We start from the raw sequence: 20,434 nt of genomic DNA on the forward strand, positions 1-20,434 counted from the left end.
AGCCATTTGGTCCTGGGGTTTTCTGTATCAGGAGGTGTTTGATTACTGATTCAATCTCTGCTCATTATTGGTCTGTTCAGATTTTCTATTTATTCTTGATTCAGTCTTGGTAGTTTGTGTGTTTCTAGGAATTTGTCCAGTTCTTCTACGTTATCTAATTTATTGGCATATAATTGTTTATAGTTTGCTCTTATGATCCTGTGTATTTCTGTACATGTGATGAAGACATTACAAATGTCTTCTCTTTCATTTCTAATTTTATTTTTTGAGTCCTTTCTCTTTTTTTCTAAGTTAATCTAGCTAAAGGTCTGTCAGGTTTGTTTATATTTTCAAAGAACCTGCTCTTAATTTCATTGAGCCTTTCAATTGTTTTCACTGGTCTTTATTTCATTAATTTCCATGTAGATCTTTATCATTACATTTCCTCTGCTAACTTTGGGTTTAATTTGTTCTTCTTTTTTTAGTCTTTTGAGGTGTAGAGTTAGGCTGTTTATTTGAGATCTTTCTAATTTCTTTCTTTTATTGAAGTATAGTTGATTTACATTATTATATTAGTTTCAGGTGTGCAACATAATGATTCAATATTTTTATAGATTATACTCCATTTAAAGTTATTACAAAATAATGGCTATATTTTCCTGTGCTGTACAATATATCCTTGTTGCTTATTTATTTTATACATGGTAGTTTGTATCTCTTAATCTCCTACCCCTATATTGCCCCTCCCCCTTCCCTCTCCTCACTGGTAACTAGTAGTTTGTTCTCTGTATCTGTGAGTCTGTTTCTGTTTTGTTACATACATTCATTTGTTTTATTTTTTTAGATTCCACATATAAGTGATAACACAGAGTGCTTGTCTTTCTCTGTCTGACTTATTTCACTAAGCATAATACACTCCAGATCCATCCATGTTGTCGCAAATAGCAGAATTTCATTCTTTTTATGGCTGAGTAATATTCCATTTTATATATATATATATATCTTACATCTATTTATCCATTCATCTCCTGATGGATCTAATTTCTTAATATATGTATTTATTGCCATAAACTTTCCTCTCAGAATTGTTTTTGCAGGATCCCATGGGATTTGATATGTTGTATTTCCATTTTCATTTGTTTCAGATAATTTTTCTCTTTTGATTCTTCTTTGACCCATAGTTGATCAGAAGTGTGTTGTTTAGTTTCCACATATTTTAGATTTTCTAGCTTTCCTCTTGTTACTGATTTCTAGTTTTATACCATTGTAGTCAGAAAAGATTAAAAAAAAAGGGGGGGGGAGAAAATAAACAAACAAAACCCAAGACAAATACCAAAGTCAAAAACTAACAAGCAGCAACAACAACAATCAAAAGAAAAAAAAAGAAAACAAACAAAACCCTAAGACAAATGTTAAAAGCAAAAAACAAACAAACAAAACAAAAATGAAAAAAGAAGCAAACAAAAAAGAAGAGAACAACCAAACAAAAGAACCCCAAAACAAAAACAAACAATAAAACTAAACTAAAAACAATAAACAAATCAAAAGCAGAAAGCAAACCAGTTACGTGGAGATTTTCTTGCCTTTTTGGAAGTCTGAGGTCTTCTGCCAGTGTTCAGTAGATGTTCTGTGACAGTCGTTCCACATATAAGTGTATTTTTTATGTATCTCTTGGGAGAAGGTGAGCTCCATGTCTTACTCCTCCACCATCTTGAAGGTTCTCCCTGTAGTCAGAAAAGATAGTTGGTATAATTTCAATCTTCTTAATTTTGCTAATGTTTGTTTTGCATCCTATCATATGGTATATTCTGGAGAATGTTCCATGTGCACTTGAGAAGAATGTGTATTCTGCTGCTGTCGGATGTTCTGTATATGTCAAGTTCATTTAGTCTAAAGTATGCTTCAATTCCAATGTTTCTATGTTGATTTTATGTCTGGAAAACCTATCCGTTGCTCCCAGTGGGGTATTAAAGTCCCTTACTATTATTGTGTTGTTGTTCCTTCAGATCTGTTAGTATTTACTTAGTAGATTTAGGTGCTCTGATGTTGTGCATATATATTTATGGTTATCATATCTTCTTGATGTAGTGACTCCTCTATCATTATGTAATGACCTTTTTTGTCTCTTGTTATTATTTTTGGTTAAACTCTTTTTTTGTCTGATATATGTACCGCTATCCCTGCTTTCTTTTGGTTTCCACTTGCATGGATATCTATTTCCACCCTTTCACTTTGAGCCTATGTGTGTCTTTAGAGCAGAAATGAGTCTCCTGTAAGCAGCATATAGTTGGGTTTTATTTTTATCTATCCAGCTACTTTGTGACTTTTGATTGGTAAATTCAGTCTATTTATATTTAGGGTAATTACTGATATGTAAGGATCTTACTACTGCCATCATACTATTTGCCTTCTGCTTGGTTTGTATCTCCATTGTTTCTTTTTCCTTCTTTTTCTGCCTACCTTTTTAAATTGGTAGTTTTCCATGGCAGTATGCTCAGTCTCCCACTTTTTTTATTTTTCAAGAATCTACTCTAGATTTTTGCTTTGTGGTTACCACAAGACCTACATAAAACATCTCATAGATTAAACAATCCATTTTACGCTGATAGCAACTTATCTTCATTCACCTACAAAGGCTCCATCCTTTTACTCCTCTTCTGCTGGAGAGGATGCTGCTGCTGCTGCCAAAAGTTCAGTCCCTTTCAGAGTGGATCTAGGGAATATGCCCACCTTGATGAGTTCCTTCCTCTCCTCTGCATCAAAAGTCATATGTCTCACTCCAGTGGCTTCCAGAGTCTCCTGTCAGGCAGGCTGCAGTGTCATCAGATGTTTTGACAACATGCTTTACAGAAGAAGAAAATGGAGTAATACATTTTAGATACTCAAAAACTTAAATGTGAACCAAGGAAGATTAATTTTTCTACAGCCAATCTGCTTTCAAATATAAAAGCTGCAGATACACTGCTATTAACTGATTAAAAACACAGGGGATCTTGTTGCTGTGAACAAACTTTAGATAACCAACATTACTAAACAGACATGGGTAGCATTAAGTATTTTTTAACCTTTAAATCTAAGAAGGGTGGTTGCCAGGGGTTGGGTGTGGGGGAAATGGGGAAATGTTAGTCAAGGGTACAAATTTTCAATTATAAGATGACTAAGTTCTGGGGATCTAATGTACAGCATGGTGCCTCTAGTTAATAATACTGAATTAAATACACACTTAAAATTTGCTAATAGAGTAGATTTTAAGTGTTCTCAGCACGAAGAAAAGGTAACTATGTGAGGTGATGGATATGTTTATTAGCTTGATTGTGGTAATCATTTCACAATATATATATATGTCAAATCATCACATTGTACACTTAAAAAGCCACATGTACAACTTAAATGTATATAATTTTTATTTGTCAATCATATCTCAATAAAACAGTAAAAATAATAAAATGAAAAATATAAAACTAAGGAAGGTTAATTACCAAAAAATACAGTAAAGTTTATTCTATTTTGATGAAAAAAACAGTTAACTAAAATTAAACAGGCTTTTTTTTTTTTTTACCTAAATTCAGTGAATTTGGTTATGGGGAAATGTCCAATACAAAAAGATATAAAATAAAGCCTTTTAATAATAAAGACCATAAATATAGTTTATTGTACATAAAGATGAAAACTAATGATGAATAGTAACCAGGATGGTAGTTACTGATGGCAAAGGCAATGATGTTGGTGAAGGTGATGATGATATTCATGGTAATGACTGATGTGGTCAAGGTAATGATGATGATGATAATGATGAAGCTAAAAATGTCCTAGTGCTGGCATGAGGTACCAAACGTACCAGGCTACAGGGTAACTCTCCCATTAGACGAAAAATTAACACACCTGGGAGGTAAAACATCTTTCATACTGCAAGAGTAAACCCAGACTAATTGCTCATTCAATGAGGACCCAGTCTCTGGAGCGGCTGCATTCCAGGAGAAATTCTACCTATATATAAACATACTCAGTGCTCCCAATCTCAGTGACCCATTTCTATGACTGTGTTCACCCCTTTCACTGGAAATAGATGTAAATCTTGTAGCTTTCTATTTTCTGGTATTTATTTCTTGATCACTGAAAACAAAGTACCTCCTAAGATTTCCAGGTAACAATGTTCCAGTTTTCCTCAACACAGGTATTCAATTATAGTTTTAAGGCAATTGTGTAAGATGAGAACAAAATAACTTCCATGAATTACCATTTCTACTACAGACCTTTTATATATACTCTTTTCAATCATATATCCCCCTTCTCTTGGTGCTTTTCCCCCACTTGCAAAGGAAGTATAGTTGTTTTCATAATTCTGATCGTTGTCATTAGCAGCAATTCTGAGCTTCTGGTGAGATGATAAAACTAGTGGTAAGATTTTTAGCAACTAATAAGAAATTTTGAGATCATTTATAACATTAGCTAGAAGATTACAGGAATAAAACTTAGATTTCTGTTGCCAACAATTTTCTATTCATTAGAAAAGGTGTTCACGTCAAGAGGCAGGAAATAAAATCTCTGCTTTTTAACAATATTCTGTTGTATAAGGAACTTTGATTCCTGGTAATGATATATTTTTGTGGATTTTCTGTTCCTTATTTTTGGAGACTCCAATTTGAGGGAAGGGGATATGAAAGATATCTTTTAAATCTACTGTCACTATCTAGATGAAATTTGTCTATCTCTTTTTTTAAAAAATTGAAATACAATTCAAAATTCTGTTACTAGTTACTCACTAGTTATCTCACTGCCAATAATTTAAGGTATAAAATTTATGAGAATGCAGATTACCTTCAATGCCAAAATGAACACAAGTAATATTATTGCTGTTGTTGCTGAGCAGGTGAGTCAATGTCTTTTAATGCTGCACAACAAAGCAGGTTACAAACCAAAAGGTATAATATGCTCACTTTTAGTAAAAAAAGAAACATGTATAATAATACACATATATGTAAATGCATATATGCATAGAAGATCTAGTAGAATATACATAGCAATTTTAGATTCTTAGTCGTTAGAATATGATGATTTGATTTTGCCAATCTGTATGTTTACTTTTCTACAGTGCAGATATATTGCTTTTGTAATTTAAAAAAAATTCCGGAAATATAGCAATAAGATCACTCCTTGGCCTTAAGGTACTAAATTAAGTTTATTTAAAATATAAAAATAAAGTGCCACAAAGAGACAAGTTATAGCAAGAGAGCATGGTATGGTGGAAGGCAAAACAGACTCTGTTGCCACTACTCAACTCTGCAATTCTACCGGAAAAGCAGCATCAACAATGCATAAAGGAATGAACGTGGCTTTGCTCCAATGAAACTTTATCATTATAAAGTAGACAGTGAGCTGGATTTGACTGAGTTTGCTGAACCCTGTCCTGGAGAGTAGATAATATAAGGTAGCATCTCTCTTTTCTTCTATGCTCTCCTCATACTAGGAAATAAAGAGTACACCTCAATATTGTGCAGCCACAATATTGCCATAGCCATAGCTGTGTGGATTTATAAGTCTACAAACCAAAGGAGAGGAAAGGGTACACAGATTTAGAGACAGAAGAATTAGGTTCAAGTTTCAAGTCACCACTAGTAAATTTTGTGACCTTTGAGGAAGCCTTAAGATCTCAGCACTTCAACCTGGAACTAACATAGTGTTGTAGGTCAATTATTCAACTAAAAAAAAAAAAAGTAAGGGAGTAGTACTTGAGACTAGTCTCTAAAGGAAATATGTGTACAATAAAAGATTATTAAAATATTAGTAATTATTTGAGGAGAAAATTAAAATAGCAGGAATATAAATTTTTTCAGCTTAGAAATACATCTCAGAGATAGGATGTCTCTGAGTATCATCTCCATATGTATTGGTGCATGCCTCCTGGAGAGCATGTCTATTATTTGTATATTTTGTCTCTGAAGACAGTAGAGTCATGGTTTGATAGTATGATCTGATGCTATAATTAATAATAATAGATATTGTTGACCACTTATTATATGCAATACTATGGGCTAGGGGCTGTCCACTGTGAGGTAGATATTATTATCATTATTGCCAATTTACAGACATGAACTTATTTGCAAAGCAGAAAAAGAGTCACAGATGTAGAAAACAAATTTCTGATTACCAAAGGGGGAAGGTGAGGGGTGGGATGAATTGGGAGATTGGGATTGACATATACACACTACTATATATAAAATAGATAACTAATGAGAACCTACTGTATAGCACAGAGAACTCTACTTAATGCTCTGTGGTGACCTAAATGGAAATTAAATCTAAAAAAGAGTAGATATATGTATATGTATAACTGATGCACTTTGCTGTACAGCAGAAGCTAACTCAACATTGTAAAGCAACTATACTCCAATAAAAATTTATTAAAAAACGTATGAATGGCACCTCAGTTCCATTTAAGTCCAGCAGGACCCAGTTCTAGGAGAAATTCATTAAGTGACACAAAGTCCAGTGCTCGTGAAAGTTGATGCTTCCTTGTATGATAAATGCATTATCTCTGACCTTCCATGAATTTTACATTCACATGCTCAGGAAAATGTTTACAGGCGTGGCTTCTTCCCTTCCAACTCTATTCTGTGACTGGCCCTCATAATTTTTGTAAGAATTCTGATTGTACCTAACACAATCTTCATTTTTGTTGTATTGTTCAGAGAGAAATGAATGATTGTCTATTTTGAGTATTAAAAAAAAAAGAATGCTTAGAAGTAAAAAGTTTATGTAACTTGCTTAAAATCACATAGTGAAAGTCAGAACTGGAATTTAACCCAGCTCTGTCTGATTTTTGAGTCTACACCTTTAACTACCACACTAAATGTCAAATATAATATTTTAACACAATTATGCCTTTTATTAAAAATACAATCTAGGCTTCCCTGGTGGCACAGTGGTTGGGTGTCTGCCTGCCAATGCAGTGAACACGGGCTCGAGCCCTGGTCCGGGAAGATCCCACATGCCCCGAAGCAACTAAGCCCGTGTGCCAAAAAAAAAAAAAAAAAAAAAAATACAATCTACATTAATGCTACCAGTAAAAACTACAAGGGAACACAGTATTTTAATCAATTTTTATTTTTAAAAAATAATGTACCCACATACTTTAAAATTCAAATGCTACTAAAAGAATAGTAATGAAAACTAACAGTTAGCTTCCCCAAGCATCCCCGCGTCCACTCTGCTGCCCAGAGGAAACCACTTTCAAATGTCTGTTTCCTCTGGTATTTACCTCTATGTTTCTCCACTATAGCTTACCATGATCTTTGAGGATTTTACTATTTTAGACATTATTCATGGCCTAAAATAGGACCTAAGACATAATAGTTATTAATAAGTATTTGTTTAATGCATTACTTCCACTTAATGTAGTTGCAGAATTATCTAACACTCCTCCACCTCAGGACCCCTCCCTATTCTCCCCAAACAGTATAATACAGTTTTTGATTCTCAGTAATTAATGCCTACAAGATGAGAACTATGATAATGCAGACTTCATTATCATACTTAATTTTGCAGTGAGTCATCACTGCAGAGCCAAATATTGTACTTTTGATTATGTTTCCTTATTTGTACTACTTGTAAGTTTCCTGGAATTGTAATAATTGCCCGATAATAAGTATCACTCCTTTATATTTTCTCATGCTCCATACTATCTAAGTACCGATTACTATTATTTTCCAAATGTTCAAACGTTTGATTCAATCTCCCAATTTCATTTCTCTCCTGAAGGCCTCCATGCTCTGTCCTTTCTGGACTCACTCTCCTAGTTCCCTTTGCTGCTCTCCTGTGTTTGATCCTCTCTTATCCTAGGTCCCAGTCTTGACATTGAGATGCCTCATCTCATTTCTGCTCTTTATATTTTATATACGATTGTCTCTCTCTCTCCCCCCTCCCCCCCATATCTCTCTCTGGCTAGGTATTTTTTAGTTTATTGATATTTTCAAAGACTGGTTTTCATTTCATTGATTTCTTTCTACTGTTTATCTGTTTCCTATTTCACTGATTTCTGTGATTATGTATATTATTTCCTAAATTCTGATTATTTTTGTAGTTTATTAAGGTGGAAACCTAGATGAATGATTTTAGAATTTCCTTCTATTCTAAAATGGCATTTAATGACAAGTTTCCCTCTTAGAGTTGTTTTAGCAGCATTCCAAAAATTTTGATTGATGTATCTTCATGTTCATTCAGGTCAAAATGTTATTTTCTAACTTAATTTATGACTACTTTGACCCATGTGTTATTTTAAAGTATGCTGTTTAATTTTCAACTAGTTGATGATTTTCCGAGTATCTCTCCATAAATTATTTATAGTTTGTTTTGGTAAGGGTACTGTATCTGATTTCACCTTGTTAAAGATATGGTGGTTTGTTTTATTGCCCAGAATAGGTTTTATCTTGAAACTCTTCTATGTGTACCTGAAAGATTGTGTATTCTGCTGCTTCTGTGTGGAGTGTTCCAAAAATGCCAATTTGTGGGTGTTTTCTATGTCATTACTAATTTTTCTACTAGTTCCATCAATTAGTAAAAATAAAGAGTATTGCAATCTTGAACTAATGGTGGACTTGTATATTCTCCTTTCAGTTGTCAGTTTTGGTTCATGTGTTTTGAAACCCTGTTAATAGGTGAACTTGTTTAGGAGTCTTATGTCACCTTAATGAACTGACTTCTTTATCATTCTGAAATGTTCCTTCTTATTTCTAGTAATATTCCTTGCTTTGAGATCTACTTTCTTTAATGCTGATATGGTCACTTCAGCTTTCTTTCGTTGATATTTGCTTGGTATATTTTTTCAATACTTATAATTTTAGCTATTGGTGTCTTTATATTTAAAGTGGATTTCTTGAGAAAGCATATAGTTGGGTAATGCCTTTTATCCAATGTGACTATCTCTGCATTTTCATTACAATATTTAAACTATTCGCATTTAAATCAGTCATCAACATGGTTTAGTTTAAATCTACCACCTTGCAACTGTCCTTTATTCCAATTTTTCTTTTTCCTTGCCTACTTTTGGATGGACTCTTTTGATGATTATATTTTATCTCCACTATTAGCTTATTAGCTATAGTTTTTTGTTTTGTTTTGTCTTTTATAAATTTATTTATTTATTTATTTATTTTTGGCTGTGTTGGGTCTTAGTTTCTGTACGAGGGCTTTCTCCAGCTGTGGCAAGCGGGGGCCACTCTTCATCGCGGTGCGCGGGCCTCTCACTATCGCGGCCTCTCCCGTTGCGGAGCACAGGCTCCAGACGTGCAGGCTCAGTAGTTGTGGCTCACGGGCTTAGTTGCTCCGCGGCATGTGGGATCTTCCCAGACCAGGGCTCGAACCCGTGTCCCCCGCATTGGCAGGCAGATTCTTAACCACTGCGCCACCAGGGAAGCCCCAGCTATAGTTTTTTTATTATTTAGTTGTTGTTCTACATTTTGCAATATTCATCCTTTCTGGATTTGTCCACCTGGAGTGTGGCATGGAATCATTGGTACAACTGTTGGGCTTCCGATGTACTTTTCCCTCCTCTCAGGAATCAGTTTGGTGCTGCCTGTTGTCAAATGTCTGGAAATGGTTGTTTCATAGGCCTTGTCTGGTTTTCTGGTTGTTTATGGTGTAAATACAATTCCAGTATGAGTGGGTGGAAGTACCTTCATGGGTGGAAGTACAAGCACACTCACTAACTTTTAACTACTCTGAATATGTTTTGAAATCTTCAGATTAAAAAAAATGTTTTTTTTCACTCACATGGAACTTTTCTTTGCTCATCCATAAACTCAGGATTGGATTTACATTTACCACTTGACAATTTCTCAACAGAATCTACCAAATTACTTCTAGAAGGCAATTTATCAGCAGAAAAATACTCTCTGCTCTTACATATTGTTTCCTTCAGTTTTTTCTCATTGGAAAGAAAGGAGAAATGAAGAAAAATCATCGCAAGAACATGTGATGCCCAGTGAAAGGAGGTGCATCTCAAGACCAACTTAAACTGGCATTTTGACTTAGCTATACCAAGATTTCTTCCAAGGAATCTCTTGGGCATCTACATATAATTACCATCAGCTAAAAATCTTCTTGATCATAGGTTGACTCTAAAAACAGACAAACAATAAGTAGTAATTTGGAAATCAACAGCATAGAAATAGAAAAATGGTGAAACAACCAGAAGGCAAGAAGGGGACAAAGGAAAATGTCCACATCCCACTCAAATCATTTTGCTCTTAATCCGTAAGTTGTATTGTGTTATATTTCTACTTCCACCTACTCCTAAGCCTGATCCAAGCTGAATTTTTCCTGAGTTCTTTCAACACAGTGGAGAGCAGTCAGTCTCAAACTCTTCCTCAGGAACTTCATTTGACTCAGGATAAACTGAATTCTATGCCAAAATTTCAAACTACAAAATCATTCTGGTTCCAATAAGCACAAAACTTGAAAAAAAATCTTTGCTACCTTTAGCTGAACTTTGCCACCTACCGAGAAACGTAGTGCTCAATGCCCAAAACATGCCAATATATCAGAATTACTATAAGCAGAAACCAGACATCATTATTTTTTAAATCTCACCAGGTGATTTTTATGTGTAATTAAAACTAAGAATAACTATCCTTGGACCTCAGGTTCAATGAAAAATTTGGAGACATTCCAGATACCTAATGAAAATTTATCTTTGTATAGCAACTGAATATTTGGAAAATATTTCCATGTATATTATTCCACTATATTTCTGAACTTTGGAAATTGATGTTGTAACTCCATTTAATTCTCAAATGTGGAAACTGAGTTGTCACTCAGTAATTGGAAGGGCTCTAACTACCAGCCCACACTACCTGGATTTGAGATAAGGTGACTGCATGTTTTCATTTTATGGGTAATATTTTGGGATTGCATAGATGACAAGGGGCTTTCTCTTTCTGGAGAAAAATTCAACCCCAAACCCATAAATAAAACACAGTTTTCGTTACCTTCAGGGTACTTGAGAAACATGAGGGTGGTAAAAGCTCCAGGGATGGGCCTTTTTTCCCCACCTTCATATTCTTCAGACCATGCCAAACTCATCTGAATCCTAGAAAATATTAAAAGAAGTAAAGAGAGAAACAATTAGGAAAAAGTGAGTTCAAGATCACTCACTCAGGAACAGAGGCTAGTACCTAGCCTCACCAGAAAGGCTCATTCACCGTTTTTCCTCAGTATATGCAGGGGCTGCTGCACCAATGCTCAACTTCCTTATATAAAATGACATAGTACAGTGAAGACAGACCTCTGTGTCCTCAATCTGGAGTTGATTGAATCCTGGGATGTGTATCCGCTGATAGCAAGGACTGACTGTATATATCCTTTCATAGGCTCTTCTTCCTTATCTCCACAGGGCTCCCAGAGGAGAATGGCTGCAGAAAATCACTCTACAGTGACAGAGTTCATTCTTGGAGCTTTAACAAATCAGCCAGAGCTCCAGCTCCTCCTCTTCCTCCTCTTCCTTGGGATCTACTTGGTTACCATGATAGGGAACTTGGGCATGATAACACTGATTTGCCTGAATGCTCAGCTTCACATCCCCATGTACTACTTCCTCAGCAACCTGTCACTCGTGGATCTCTGCTACTCCTCTGTCACTACCCCTAAGATCCTGGTGAACTTTGTGTCAGAAAAGAATGTCATCTCCTATGCAGCTCTACTTCTTCCTGGTGTTTGTCGTTGCTAAGTGTTACATGCTCACAGTCATGGCCTATGACTGCTATGTTACCATCTGCAGCCCTTTGCTTTACAACATCATCATGACATCAAGTCTGCTCCCTGATGGTGGCTGGGGTCTCTGTCATGGGGCTCATTGGCTCAACCATAGAGACTGGCCTCATGTTGAAACTGTCCTATTGTGAGATCCTCATCAGTTATTACCTCTGTGATGTTTTCTCGCTCATGAAGCTCTCCTGCTCTAGCACCTATGATATTGAGATTACAACTTTCTTTTTGTCTGGATTTAACATCATAGCCACCAGCTTAACTTTAACTTAGCTTAGTCTTTGTTTCCTATGCTTCATCCTCTCCAGCATCCTCCATGTCCCCTCCACAGAAGGAAGGTCCAAAGCCTTCAGCACGTGCAGCTCCCATCTTGCAGCTGTGGGATTATTTTATGGGTGTACTTCGTTCATGTACTTAAAACCCTCCCCAGCCGGTTCCCTGGCCCAGGAGAATGTGGTCTCCCTGTTCTACATCACAGTGATCCCCATGCTGAACGCCCTAATCTACAGCTTGAGGAATAAGGAGGTAAAGGCTGCCATGCAGAAAACATAGGGAGAAAACTCTTTAGGTGCAAATGTCGCCATTCTTTCTCAGGTTGAAAATTGGGAGAGAAATATAGGGGAGAAACCCTCTAAACATTTATACACACATGAATAGAGAACAACCATTTCTCAACATGACTGATTGAATGCATTTACTCATTTTTTCCTCTTTCCTTTCTCCCTTTCACATCTCTCATGCCGTGAATCTTGCTGGTTTGAAGTTCATGTTTTATTTTCCTTTTGGGATCAGTTGTTTGGTTTATCCTTTGTCCTCTGGTAAACATGTATCTTGTTTATAACATAAATTTAGAACTTTCAGCAGTGAGTTTAAGAGAGCTGTCTGTTGATTTATTCTCCTCTATAGAGAAGTATTACCCAAACTAAAAATAATTTGTACTTGAGAGTACACAGACAAATAGAGATGGATTCAAAAGTCACAAGAAATAGCAAATAGTCTCCTTCTCACCCAGCTTTATCCCTCTTTTCTCTTTCTTATTATTTTATTACTATCTCATTCCTGCCACGATTATTTAAATGGTCTCTTCACCCAATTATTATTATTATCATCATCATCATCATCATCATCACCATCATAATTATCATCATCACATCACACTTTCATGGACGCTAGGCAATCTTCTAAGTGTTTTACGAAATTATCTTATTTCTCAGATGAGGAAACTTTGGTTTAGAGAGGTTAGGTAACTTTCTCATATTACATAGCTGGTAAACAGTTAACACTGAGATTCACACCGATAGTTCATCATCCCCCCTCTCTTGGCCAACAGTCTCTCTGTGCAGCCTATTGATCTTAGCATAATTATAACCTTCGAATTTCAAATGTTTCCTGAAAATAACTTCCCTTTCTTCCACAATCTTCCCACAGCTCCCTGACAGCCAAGGAATATTAGACATTCCTGTAGTCTTTTCTCCACTCTAAATAACTGACATTCTGCCACATCTGCCAGTATGACTCAGTAAATCCAGTTGGCATGGGATAAAATGTCTTCCACCATTTGATTGAAACAGTGTGTTAAAGAGTTATTTACTTTGCACTGCAAAGGTTTGTGGGCATTCTTTTCATTGTCATTCATAATTATTTAGAATAATACTGAACTAATTATCAGTCTTTTGTCATTTTAAATTATTTTAGGTACAGTACTTCATCACTCAGACATAGAAAAATGAATAATCCTAAATTTTTCAAGCAGAAAGGGATTTAATACAGGAAACTAAATGCTCACAGTATTTTTTTGCTATTTTTAGCAGTTTTTTTTTTTTTTTAATAACAGTCTCAGGTGAACAGCAAAACTGAAAGATGGTACCAAGATTTCCCATGTATTGTCTGCCCACCACAAATGCATAGTCTCCTCCATTAACAACCTCCTCTATGCAAGTGGTACATTTGTTAAAATTGATGAACCTACTTTGACACATCATTACCACCCAAAGCCCATAGTTTACATTTAGGGTTGGTATTGTCATTTATGGGTTTGGACAAATGTATAATAACATGTATCCATTATATGTATAACCATTATAGTTTCATACAGTGTAGTTTCACTGTCCTAAAACTCCTCTGTGCTCTACCTACTCTTTCCTTTCTCCCCCAGAACCCTGGCAACCACCCATCTCCCTACTGATCCATAGTTTTGCCTCTTCCAGATTGTCATAGAGTTGGCTTCTTTCAGTTACTAATATGCATTTAAGTTTTCTCTATGTCTTTTCATGCCTCGATAGCTCTTTTCTTTTTAGCACTGAATAATATTCCATTGTCTGGATATATCACATTTTATTTATCCTTTCCCCAACTGAAGGCTGTCTTGTTTGCTTCCACGTTTGGGGCAATTATGAATACAGTTGCTATAAACATCTGTGTGTAGGTTTTTGTGTGGACATAGGATTCAACTTCTTTGGGTAAATACCAAGGACCACAATTGCTGGATTGTATGGTAAGAGTATGTTTAGCTTTGTAAGAAACTGCCAAACAGTCTTCCAAAGTGGCTGTACCATATTCCATCCTCACCAGCAATGAATAAGTGTTCCTGTTACTCTGCATCCTCACCAGCACATGGTGTTGTCAGTGTTCTTGATTTTGGTCATTCTAATAGGTATGTAGTGGTATCTCATTATTGTTTTAATTTGCATTTCCCTGATGACAAGTGATATGGAGCATGTTTTCATATGCTTATTTGCCATTTGTACATCTTCTCTGGTGATGTTTCTGCTAAGGTCACAGATATCAGTGGTTGCCAGGGTCCTGGGGAAGGAAGGATGAACAGGTGGAGCACAGAGGATTTTTAGGACAGTGCAACTACACTGTATGACTCTTATAAGGATGTATATATGTCATTATATATTTGTCCAAGCCAGCAGAATGCACAACACCAAGAGTGAACCCTAATGTAATCTATGGACTTTGGGTGATGATGATGTATCAGTGTCAGTTCATCAGTTGTAACAACTGTACCACTCTGATGGGGGATGGTGATACTGGGGGAGGCTGTGCATGTGAAGAGGCAAGAGATATGTGGGAAATCTCTGTACATTCAGCTAAATTTTACTGTGAGCCTAAATCTCTCCAAAGAAAATGTCTTTTTTTAAAATAGTTTTTATATTCACAGTTACCAAGCAAGGAAAGCATGCCACACCACGGGGGCCACACAAGAAAGCACCAGGATTGGTCATGAGGCAGAAAGAGAGGAGGAAATTGGACAAGAGACTATTGTGTTTTCCACAGGGAATAATGAGTGAGACAGCGTAAGCAGGTGTAGGATTGGCTAGTTTGAATAACTTCAGCTGGTTCTGGGGCCTGGAGGCTGTCCCCAGTTGTCTAGAACCTGGCTTTGCATGATTAGGGCAGGTGGATAGTGGCCCAGAGTATGAGAGCTCAGTGAAAGGGGTTGTTGGGTGTATGGGTCCTGGAGTGAATGGTTTGCATTTGAAGCTACACTCACAGGCTGAGGGAGTTCATCACCACTAAAGCTGCCTTATAAGAAACGCTAAAAGAACTTCTTCCAGCTGATGAAAAGGCACTAATTAGTAACATGAAAACATATGAAAATATACAAGGTAACTGTAAATGTAAGTACATAGTCAAACTCAGAATACTCTCATACTGTAATATGGTGGTGTCTAAGCCACTTAACTCTAGTATAAAGGTTAAAGGACAAAATTGTTAAAATAACTATAGCTATAATAATTTGTTAATGGATACACAATATGGAAAGAGCTAAACTGTGACATCAAGAACTTAAATGGGGGACTTGCCTGGTGGCACAGTGGTTAAGAATCTGCCTGACAATTCAGGGGACATGGGTTTGAGCCCTGGTCCGGGAAGATCCCACATGCCGCGGAGCAACTAACCTCGTGCGCCACAACTACTGAGCCTGCACTCTAGAGCCCGCCAGCCACAACTGTGGAGCCCGTGTGCCACAACTACTGAGCCCACGTGTTACAACTACTGAAGCCCGCATGCCTAGAGCCCGTACTCCACAACAAAGAGAAGCCACCGCAATGAGAAGCCAGCGCACTGCAACGAAGAGTAGCCCCCGCTCACCACAACTAGAGAAAGCCCACGTGCAGCAACGAAGACCCAACACAGCCAAAAATTAATTAACTAATTAATTAAAAAAAAAACTTAAATGGGAGAGAGTAAAAGGCAGAGTTTTTGTATGGAATTGAACTTAAGTTACTGTCAGCATAAAATAGACCATTATATCTATAAAATGTTTTATGTAGGCCTCATGGTAACCACAAAGCAAAAAACCTAAAAGATACACAAAAGGTAAAGAGAAGGGAATCAAAGCATAACACTGTGGAAAATTATTCAAAAAGCAAGGTAGCAAGAGAGGAAAAAAGGTACAAAGAAAACTACAAAATAGCCAGAAAACAATTAACAAGATAGCGTTCGTAAGTTGTTACCTATCAACAATTACTCTTAATGTAAATGAATTAAATTCCCCAATCAAAAGGCATAGAGTGGCTGGATGGATAAAAAACTAAACCCAACTATGTGCTGCCTACAAGAGACTCAGTTCAGCCTTCAGGACACACATGGGGTCAAAGTGAAAGGAGGGAAAGATATTTCATGCAAGCGGAAAACAGAAGAGAACTAGGGCACCTAGCTTTACTTATATCTGATAAAATAGACTTTAAGTTAAAAATGGTCACAAGGGACAAAAAAAGGTCATTATATTATGGTAAGTGGTCAATTCATCAAGAGGCTATAATAACCATAAGGTATATACACTAAATATCAGAGCACCTAAATATATTAATCAAATACTAACAGATCTCAAGGGAGACATTGACAACAATACAAAAAGAATACAGGATTATGATACCCCACTTTCAACAATGGTTAGATCACCCAGACAGAAAATTAATATGGAAATGTTAAATGAATTATGCTTTAGACCAAATCGACCTAACAGACATATGCAGAATGTACCATCCCAGAGCAGAAGAATACTTCTCAAATGCACACAAAACATTTTCCAGGATATATCATATGATAGGTCATTAAAAAGTCTTAGGAAATTTTAAAAGACTGAAATCATTCCAAGCATCTTTCCATCCACATTTGTTTGAAACTAGAAATAAATAACAGGAGGAAATCTAGAAAACTCACAAATATGTGGAAATTCAACAACACACTCCTGAAATACCAGTGGGTCAAGGAAGAAATATTTTAAAATCTTGAGGTAAGCAAAATGGACACACAACATACCAAAACTTATGGGAGACAGCAAAAGCAACTCTATGAAGGAAATTTTTATTTTTTTATTTTTCTTGAAGTTTAGTTGATTCACAATGTTGTGTTAGTTTCTGGTACACAGCAAAGTAATTCAAACAGATATAGATATAGATATAGATATGGATATATTCTTTTTCAGATTCTTTTCCATTATTGTTTATTACAAGATATTGAATATAGTTCCTTGTGCTATACAGTAGGATCTTGTTGTTTATCTATTTTAATATAGTTTTTGTATATGCTAATCCCAAACTCCTAACTGAGCTCTCCCCCACCTTTCCCCTTTGGTAACTATGTTTTTCATGTCTGTGAGTCTGTTTCTGTTTTGTAAATAAGTTTATTTGTAACATATTTTAGATTCCACATGTAAGTGATATCATATGATATTTGTCTTTCTGTCTGACTTACTTCACTTTAATAATCCTTAGGTCCATGCATGTTGCTGCAAATGGCATTATTTCATTCTTTTTATGGCTGAGTAGTGTTCCACTGTATTTATATAACACATCTTCTTTATCCATTCTTCTGTCGATGTACATTTAGGGTGCTTCCATGTCTTGGCTATTGTAAACAGTGCTGCTGTGAACATTGGGGTGCATGTATCTTTTTGAATTAGAGCTTTATGCAGATATATGCCCAGGAGTGGGATTAGTGGATCATATGGTAGCTCTATTTTAAGTTTTTAAAGGAACCTCCATACTGTTTTCCATAGTGTCTGCACCAATTTACATTCCACCAACAGTGCAAGAGGGTTCCCTTTTCTCTACACCTCTCCAGCATTTATTATTTGTAGACTTTTTTTTTTTTGGCCGTGCCATGCAGGATCTTAGTTCCCCAGCCGGGGATTGAACCTGTGCCCCAGGCAGTGGAAGCATGGAATCTTAACCACTGGACCATCGGGAAAGTCCCTATTTGTAGACTTTTTAATGATGGCTATTATGACTGGTGTGAGGTGATTCCTCTTTGTAGTTTTGATTTGCATTTCTCTAATAATTAGCAATGTTGAGCATCTTTTCATATGCCTATTGGCCACCTTTATGTCTTTTTTTTTTTTTTTTGGCTGTGTCGGGTCCCAGTCGCAGCATGCAGGATCCTTGCTGCAGCATGTAGATCTTCACTGTGGCGTGCGGGCTTCTCTCTAGTTGCGGTGTGTGGATTTTTTTCTCTTCTCTAGTTGTGGTGTGCGGGCTCCAGGGTGCGTGGGCTCTGTAGTTTGCAGCATCCGGGCTCTCTCGTTGAGGCAAATGGGCTCAGTAGTTGTGGCACACGGGCTGGAAATTTTTAGCAATAAATACCTACGTTAAGAAAAAAGATGTAAAATAAGCAACCTAACTTTACACACAAGGAACTAGAAAAAGAAGAACAAATCAAGTCCAGAATTAGAAGAAGGAAAGAAATAATAAAGATCAGAGCAGAAATAAATGAAATGGAAACCAAAAAATCAATAGTAAAGATCAGAGAAACCAAGATCTGGTTTTTGAAAAGATAAAGAAAATCAAAAATGAAAAAGGAGACATTTTAACTGATAGCACAGAAATACTAAAGATCATGCACTATGAACAATTATACACCAACAAATTGGATAACCTAGAAGAAATAGATAAATTCATAGAAATGTACAACTTAGCAAGACTGAATCATGAAGAAATAGAAAATCTGAACAGATCAATGATGAGTATGTAGAATTTATCAGAAATCAAAAATCTTTCAACAAAGAAATTCTCAGGACCAGGTGGTTGCCCTGATGGGTTCTACCAAACATTTTTAAAAAGAATTAACTCAAAACTTTCTCAAACTCTTCCAAAAAATTGAAGTGGTGGGAATACTCTCAAACTCACTTTTACAAGGCCAATATTACCTTGTTACCAAATTCAGACAATGACCCTACAAAACAATAAAACTACATGCCAATATCCTTGATGAATATAGATGCAAAAATTACCAAAAAAATTCTAGCAAACTGAATTCAATAGCACACTGATAGAACTATACACCAGGATTAAGCACGTTTCATCACTGGGATGGAAGGATGGTTTAACATACACAAATCAGTAAATGTGATATACCATGTTACTAGAATGAAAGATAAAATCATATGATCATCACAGTAGATGAAGAAAAAGTGTTTGACAAAATACAACATCCTTTCATGATAATACTCAACAAATTGGGTACAGAAAGAATGACTTCAACATGAGAAGGCCATATATGACAAGGACACACCTAACATCATACTCAACAGTGAAAATTCGAAAACTTTTCTTCTGAGATCAGGAAAAAGGCTAGGGTGCCCAGTCTCACCCCTTCTATTTATCTTAGTATTAGAGATCCTAGCCAAAACAATCAGGAAAGAAAAAAAAAAAGCATCCAGATTAGAAAGAAGAAAAATTATCTGTTTGCACATGATACTTTCTTCTATAGAAAATCCTCAAGACTTCACCCAAAAACTAGTCAATGAATCAGTTAAATTAATCAACTGGTTCAGCAAAGTAAGACTTAATCAACAAATTCAGTAAAGTTGCAGGACACAAAAATCAACATTTGGAAATCAATTTGTATTTCTGTACACTAACAACAAAATATCTGAAAAAGAAATAAAATAATCCCATTTATGATAGCATCAAAAACAAAAACAAAATACTTAGGAATAAATTCAACCAAGGGAGTGAAAGATCTGAACACCAAATCTGTAAGAATGTAATGAAAGAAATTAAAGAAGACACCAAGAAATGGAAAAATGACACATGTTCATGGATCGGAAGGTTTACTGTTGTTAAAATGTTCATACTACCCAAAGCCATCTATACATTCAATGCAATCCTATCAAAATTACAGTGGCATTTTTCTCAGAAATAGAAAATACAGTCCTAAAATGTGTATGGAGCCACAAAAACCCCAAGTAACCAAAGCAATCCTGAGAAAGAATGGCAAAGCTGGAGGCATCACACTTCCTCATTCAAACTGGAATGGTACAGGCAGAAAAATAGATACACAGATGAATAAACAGAATTGAGAGGCCATAAATAAACCTTCGCATATACAGTCAACTAATATTTGACAAGGGAGCCAAGAATAGTCAATGAGGAAAGGATAGTATCTTTAATAAATGGTGTTGGGAAACTGGATTATCTCATACAGCAGAAGAGAAAAGCTAAATCTTTGATATCACATAGGTGATAAGGTTTTTTGTTGTCACGAGGTCATGACTGGGGAGAAATAATAAAAGAATTGAAGGAACCAATGAAGGAAAAGTTAAAGAGTAAAAAGTGTATGGAGCTGTTGACATCAGAATTATCCAAGTTAGGATGATCCAAGAACAAAGAGAAGACAGAGGTCGGGAGCTCTGAACCACCTGTCAATTTAGCAAAACTTTACCTGAGAAAATAATGGTTAA

General features: G+C 36.0%; 1 pseudogene across 1 annotated transcript; it reads left to right on the forward strand.

Annotated features, from left to right (window-relative positions):
- Positions 1-7,020: 7,020 nt before the first annotated feature.
- Positions 7,021-15,740, forward strand: LOC309604854 (olfactory receptor 8A1-like; annotated as a pseudogene). The gene is made up of 2 exons (XR_014249656.1): positions 7,021-9,095; positions 9,420-15,740. The product of XR_014249656.1 is annotated as an olfactory receptor 8A1-like (transcript).
- Positions 15,741-20,434: the final 4,694 nt, after the last annotated feature.

Source organism: Balaenoptera borealis (genome assembly GCF_965194805.1).
Source record: "Balaenoptera borealis genome assembly, chromosome: 11".
In the NCBI taxonomy this organism is placed as follows: domain Eukaryota; kingdom Metazoa; phylum Chordata; class Mammalia; order Artiodactyla; family Balaenopteridae; genus Balaenoptera; species Balaenoptera borealis.